General features: G+C 39.2%; 1 protein-coding gene across 1 annotated transcript in view; it reads right to left on the reverse strand.

Annotated features, from left to right (window-relative positions):
- The window catches only part of LOC144976889 (ATP-dependent RNA helicase Ddx1-like), a 565,840-nt gene that overhangs the window by 474,119 nt on the left and 84,221 nt on the right, over positions 1–7,500 (reverse strand). The window lies entirely within an intron of this gene.

Genomic DNA, 7,500 nt, shown 5'->3' on the forward strand with positions numbered 1-7,500 from the left:
GTTAAATGACAATAAATATCCAACTTTAGGTTGTTGTCACTCTAAGTAAAAACTGTTACTGCTCGTAATATAACATACAAACGTAACCCAAGTTACATAATATAGTAGTCCCTCTTACTTACTTATCCGAACCAGCGACCACCTGAGCTCTAGCCCTTTGGTATAGTCCTTCAAAACAATGAGGTCCATGGAGCTGGAGTGTATCCGTGCCGCTATACAGTGAAATGGACAATAACAATTGCTAGCTGTCTTTTTGATAAGACGCTAGTCTATCGCAAAGTACTTTCCGACAGATTTAACAGACCCAACTACTCTATCACTGCCTGGCCCGGGGGGGGGGGGGGGGGGGGGGAAGAAGAGGCTTCAGAAATAATATGTCGACTGCACCCAGGATCGATCTTGCCCCCTGTACGTGTGATGTGAGTGTGCTCTACCAACTGAGTTATCGGGACCCCCTCCCAAAGTTAGGCCTACTTATGGTTATTGTTTCCATTTTTGACAGCAAAAAATAATTCCGTTCTAAGGTGGCTGGTCACAGTTTGCGTGTTTTATTTCTTGTAGGACCTCATTATATAGAGTCTATTTATTCCGGCTTACCTTATTTTGCGTGTTTTATTTCTTGTAGGACCTCATTATATAGTCTATTTATTCCGGATTACCTTATCTAGCGTGTTTTATTTCTTGTAGGACCTCATTTTATAGTCTTTTTATTCCGGATTACCTTATCTAGCGTGTTTTATTTCTTGTAGGACCTCATTATAGAGTCCATTTATTCGGCTTACCTTATCTTGCGTGTTTTAATTCTTGTAGGACCGTATTATATAGAGTCTATTTATTCCGGCTTACCTTATTTTGCGTGTTTTATTTCTTGTAGGACCTTATTATATAGAGTCTATTTATTCCGGCTTACCTTATTTGGCGTGTTTTATTTCTTGTAGGACCGTATTATATAGAGTCTATTTATTCCGGCTTACCTTATCTTGCGTCTTTTAATTCTTGTAGGACCGTATTATATAGAGTCTATTTATTCCGGCTTACCTTATTTTGCGTGTTTTATTTCTTATAGGACCGTATTATATAGAGTCTATTTATTCCGGCTTACCTTATCTTGCGTGTTTTATTTCTTGTAGGACCTTATTATATAGAGTCTATTTATTCCGGCTTACCTTATTTTGCGTGTTTTATTTCTTGTAGGACCTTATTATATAGAGTCTATTTATTCCGGCTTACCTTATTTTGCGTGTTTTATTTCTTGTAGGACCTTATTATATAGAGTCTATTTATTCCGGCTTACCTTATTTTGCGTGTTTTATTTCTTATAGGACCGTATTATATAGAGTCTATTTATTCCGGCTTACCTTATCTTGCGTGTTTTATTTCTTGTAGGACCTTATTATATAGAGTCTATTTATTCCGGCTTACCTTATTTTGCGTGTTTTATTTCTTGTAGGACCTTATTATATAGAGTCTATTTATTCCGGCTTACCTTATTTTGCGTGTTTTATTTCTTGTAGGACCTTATTATATAGAGTCTATTTATTCCGGCTTACCTTATTTTGCGTGTTTTATTTCTTGTAGGACCTTATTATATAGAGTCTATTTATTCCGGCTTACCTTATTTTGCGTGTTTTATTTCTTTTTAAAAAATTGAGCTTTTATATAGCACAATATCCACTAAATGAGCTCAAAGAGCTTCACAAGGAGTACCTGGTCAACAGCAACATTTAACATGTAGGACGGGACATGACGCCTGTTAGGCGATATTGCAATTTTTTCGGACAAAGACAACGCTGTTAACGGCCAGGTACTCATTTTACACCCGAGTAAGGTGAGAGATGTGAGTAAAGAGCCTTTTCCAAGGACTCAACTATGCGCTAAGCGAGGCTCGAACCCAGGACCTTCCGATCCGAAAGCGAGTGTCATACCACTAGACCACATAGCCGCACGTTCTTGTAGACCTTATTATATAGAGTCTATTTATTCCGCCTTACCTTATAATATATTTAAAACATGATATTATCCCGGCATAATTGCATTTCCTTTCTCTTATCCTTTTATACCACATGTCCCAAACATTCTATTTAAATAAAAGATAAAGATATTGCTGCAGAGATGTCAGAGAGTGGTGCCTATTTTCGTCAATATCTTCAGGGTGACAAAAACAGAATATCCATTTCGAAATTGACGCAAACAAGCCTGGACCAACAAATAAAAAAACGACATCAACAACCTTGTTGACATAATCTGGTTGGTTTAAAAAATATCAATCCCCTCCCACCTACGTCTAATTAAACATGTTTTCAACACAAAACGGCCTTAAACAAATAAAACAACTTTCTTTTATTTTTTTCTTATCAATATTAATTTCGACCCCTCCCCCCCCCCCCCCCCCCCCCCCACCCCCAACCTAAAAAGAAATAACCCATAAATATAGACAAATTAAGATAATACTCAACTGGTCAATAAAAATAAAAAATTTAAGTTCGCCTAACATGCGACTAGTTCCATATGAAATGGAAATGTGATTCAATGTGGCTGGTTGGGTTATCAAAGGAAGCATTGCGAGCCAGACCAGGCATGATGAATCTGTGATAATGCGCCATATAAATGTTCAAATCCACAGAGGCCTCCGGTTGCAGAATTTTAACAAGTTGGTGGTCATCTTAATTCGTTGAAATTGAAAGTGGACTAGATACATTAAAATGGGCCAGTTTGAATAACAAAAGTTCTTTTGTCGCAGTGTTCAACAGACGGGAGAAGGTCGATAACCAAGAGATTTTAAAGGGCATTTTCCAATGGCTCTGAAGAAGCGTTGTCTTTGGGGGGGGGGGGGGGGTTGTTGTTTTTTTATTTAGGGGGGGGGGGGTGTTGTTTCTGCTTTTGTTTCTTTTTTTTTCTTTTTTTTTTTCTTTTTCAATTTTAAATTTAAACCCAATTTTCTTTTCTTTTCCCCCCTTTTTAAACAAAGTTTCAAATACGAAAAATTGAATGTTATTTCTCAAGAGCCCAACATTCTTTGTAAACCTTCAGAATCGGAGTGCGGTTATAGTCTGTCGTCATAACTAACCGTTTACACTAAATAATATGGTAGTTGTGGCTGGGCATAATGGTGTTTCGCTTTGCAAAACGCGTAGCTACCCTTGTAAAGAATAATATAATGTCCCAACTACCGGATAACCTCGGTGGTGTGTACTGGTAGCACGTCTGACCGGTAATTAGTAGGTCCAAGCTCGGCGCATAGTTGAGTCCTTGGATAAGGCTCTTTACTCACATTCTCTCACCGTACTCAGGTGTAAAATGAGTACCTGGCCGTTAACAGCGTTGTCTTTGTCCGAAAAATTGTAATATCGCCTAAAAGATGTCATGCCCTGTCCTATATGTTAAATGTTGCTGTTGGTCAGGGCCCCCTTGTAAGGCGCTTTGAGCACATTTAGTGGATATTGCGCTATAATAAGCTCAATTATTTATTTATTTTATCTAAACTTCGATCCCAAGTCGAGGAAGGCTAGATTCTTTTAGATTATTTCTTATTTTTCGTGTAGTTTTCTTTCCTGCTTAGTCTGGTCCTGTTTAATGCACACGTTTTCAGACCATTGTAATAAATGCAAACAAAGATGGATGTGTTTATTGACTAGGATAAGTGACAAATCTCTAGATCCGGCACTTTGTCATAGTGTTAGTAACTTTACATATATTACTCCACTCGACTCAAGGTGTGAAAGAGAGCCGGGCTACAGACAGACACAGTATCTATAAAAGTGTTGTTATAATAAGGACGCATAACAAGCGACTCGTTCCATATGCAATGGAAATACGATTCCATATGGCTGGTCGGATGAACAAAACAAACCTCAACAAGCATGATAAATCTGTGATATCGCGCAATATAAATGTTCGAATTTGATTGAACAGCAATATGACTCGAGTTGTTTATTTTAATAGGAGCTCTAGTCGCATCGCCATTACTTATCCCGTGGCGAGAAGGATTCAGTCATCCCTTACAACCAGATAGATAATGGAATGGGGAGAAATTGTGGTGGTAAAGAGATTCAGTTTCGGTATTAAAGAGTTAACTCACTCAATCCTAGAGATTTTAGCTACTTTTCAAAATTGGAAACAAAAATGTATTAAAATGAGCATGTAGGCTACATAGATAGTTTTATTTAACTATCATTAACGTGCAAATTCTAAAAACATTAGCTTTGATACTACGCCTATAATTTGTCTCAGAAAAATGTAATAAATAGGCATGGGTTAAAAGTAACCCGGGCAAACTACGGATATGGTCGGTGTTAGGGTTGAGTGAGTTAAAAATATATAAAAGACACGGAAGCTCATCAAAAGCAAGAAGGTTTGATTGTGGAAGTCGATGAGGAGCAACATAACATCCTTCTCTGTTTCATGAATCTATTGATAACATGGCGAAAAAATGTTCAAATTTGTTTCAGGAGCGATGCGACTCGAGCTTTGTAGGAGCCCAAGCCGCACCGCCATTACTGATCACTGACGAAAACGAGTAGGTCATCTTTTATAGCTAGATTGATAATAGGTGAAATTATGATTGTAAAGAGATTATTTAGGGAAAGTGTGAGGCTGTGAATTTACGAAGGCCACGATCTCAGTTCTATCAGCTTCAATTCAGCTTCGATTTAAGAGTTTAAAATGGGTGCTATGTAATACCGGAAACGACCGGAAACGAGCGGAGACGACGAAACCGACCAAAGTTATGGGAAGTTGGCAGCAGTGGGGAATGAACCTAGAACTATGGGACGAGGATATCAGATGGAAATGAACTTGGGACTATGGGAGACGGACATCAATGGGAATTGAAGCCGGACTATGGGAGGTGGGCACCAGAGGAGAATGATCCTGAAACTATAGGAGGTGGTCACCAGTGGGGAATGAAACTGGGACGAGAGGTGCCTACGAGAGGCAGATACCAATAAAGAGTGAAGCCGGGAATATAGGAGGTAGACACCAGTGGGGAGTGAACCCAGAAGGGTACTTTATATTGCCTAACGCTACCGAAACTGTCCGAAGTAATGGGAAGTGGGCAGTAGTGGGGAGTGAACCAGGGACTCGGTGAAGTGGACACCAGTGAGGAGTGAGCCTGGGACTATGCTGCAGTTGTTTTTAAAACACAGTATATGTAATGTTAACTAAATAGCACATACCGTGTTCTTTAAAAATAACGGCACTATGAGAGGAGGATTTCAGAGGGAAATGAATCTGGGACTATGGGAGATGGATACCAGTGAGGATACGAGCAGAAACGACCAAAAAAGGCTCTTTACTCACATTCTCGCAACATACTCAGGTGTAAAATGAATAACTGGCCGTTAACAGCGCTGTCTCTATCGGGAGGGGGGGGGGATGTAATGTTATCGCCTTACAGGCGTCGAGTCTCGTTCTACATGTTACACGTTACTGTTCTGTTGGTCAGGTACCCATTGTAAAGCGCTTTGAGCTAGTGGATATTACGCTATATAAAACGCTCAAATTTTGTTTTTGTTTTTGTTTATTTGGTTCATCTAGATAGTATACCGTTTTGAGACGAAGGGTCACAAATTTGCTGTGTCAGAAGATGTTCGACTTAAAAATTAATTGGCTTTATCCCTGATTGATTCCGACATAGTACAGATTGACACAAGGGCGATCTAACTTGATCAGGCTGTGTCTGTGGATATTCTTAGGTTTAGATGCACTTAGCAAGATAAGCCGCTTCGCGCAAATGAAACAAAAATGTTAAAAAATTGAGCTTTTATACAGCGCAATATCCACTAAACATGCTCAAAGCGCTTTAAAAGGGGTACCTGGTCAACAGCAACACTTAACACGTAGGACGGGACATGTGACGCCTGTTAGGCGATATTACTTTTTTTTTTGGACAGAACAACGCTGTTAACGGCCAAGTAACTAATTTTACACCTGAGTACGGTGAGAGAATGGGAGTACAGAGCCTTTTCCAAGGACTCTACTATACGCCGAGCGAGGCTTGAACCCAGGACCTTCCGATCCGAAAGCGAGTGTCATACCTAAAGACCAAAGAGCCGCAAATTGACCGGGATTGGTGACAAATCTCTGGATCCGGCACTTTGTCCAGGTTTAGTAATATATTATTACTCCAGTCGACTCAAGTGTGAAAGAGATCCTGACTACAGGCAGGCACGGTATTTATTGAAGTGCTGTTATAATAGCACGTGTTTAGATATTTACAATAGCTATGAAGCCATGAGACGTGTTAACGATATCATTTTATAAGTTTTGTTTTGTTTTAAAATAGTTAATCAATTATTTGATTATTTGATTAAATGAATAAATTTTTTTAAAATAGATGATGATGATGATGATGATGATGATGATGATGATGATGATGATGATGATGATGATGATGATGATGATGATGATGATGATGATGATGATGATGAACGGCGTGGAAGGAAACGGAGATCTGTCCCCAGAGTCTTATAGGACAAATTATCTGCCGTTTGTTCCACGTCGTTCGTCGATTGCTGTAGGATGGGGACGTAATCGTTAACTCGCTATTGTGATAATGGGGATTAATCGTAGCCATCCATCGTTAACATATAGCTTGACACTAGAACCATCTAGGACTTATAGTTTGACGTCATTCTATAGGTTTGTGCATCTTATAGTGAGTTGTTAGTAGAGCTCAAAGAACCAAGTTATTCCATTGGTTGACCTATTAAAAATAGCTCACGATTTGTTTACTTTTGTGTCCAAAGACTTGTCTTTTGACATCATTTTTTGGTCAGTGTCAGGCTCTGAGTAACGATGGCTACGAATCAATACGGATACTTAAGATGGATTCAATGTTTGAGACTTAATTTTAAGAGAAACCTGAAAAATTTCCGGTTAAGTGTTTGTGTGAAACTAGGTAATAGAATTTAGGGTTTTATGCGTGTGTGCGCAGGCGTATGTGTTTGTGTACGTGTGCACATAATGTGTGTTTATTGTGTGTGTGACACAAGAAAGTTGGCCCCATTCTTTTTTTCTTTTAAGGGAGGAGGAGATGAGAAATGAATTTATTTACTGTTGCTACAACGAGACACAGCACATGAAATTTATCTAAATGTATCTTTATACAGGGGATCCCTGGCCAACGGCAACATTTAACATGTTGTAGGACGGGACATGACGCCTGTAAGAAGGTATTCCAATTGTTTTCGGACAGAGACAACGCTGTTAACGGACAGGTACTCATTTTACACCTGAGTACGGTGAGAGAATGCGAGTAAAGAGCCTTCTCCAAAGACTCAACTATGCGCCTAGCGAGGCTCGAACCCAGGACCTGCCGATTCGAAAGCGAGTGTCAAACCTCTAGACTACATAGCCCATTTCGTTTTTGTTTTTTGTTTTTCATTTTGGTAAGATTAAGACGACACTCCCCTTGTCAAAATTGTCATAGATACAAATCCAAGATGTCACCGCGTCCTTCACAACGCTTTAGTCATCTCAAATTCACCCAGCAGAGATTGA

Source organism: Berghia stephanieae, chromosome 7, assembly GCF_034508935.2.
Source record: "Berghia stephanieae isolate SIO BIC M18660-M18661 chromosome 7, UCSD_Bste_1.3, whole genome shotgun sequence".
Lineage (NCBI taxonomy): Eukaryota > Metazoa > Mollusca > Gastropoda > Nudibranchia > Aeolidiidae > Berghia > Berghia stephanieae.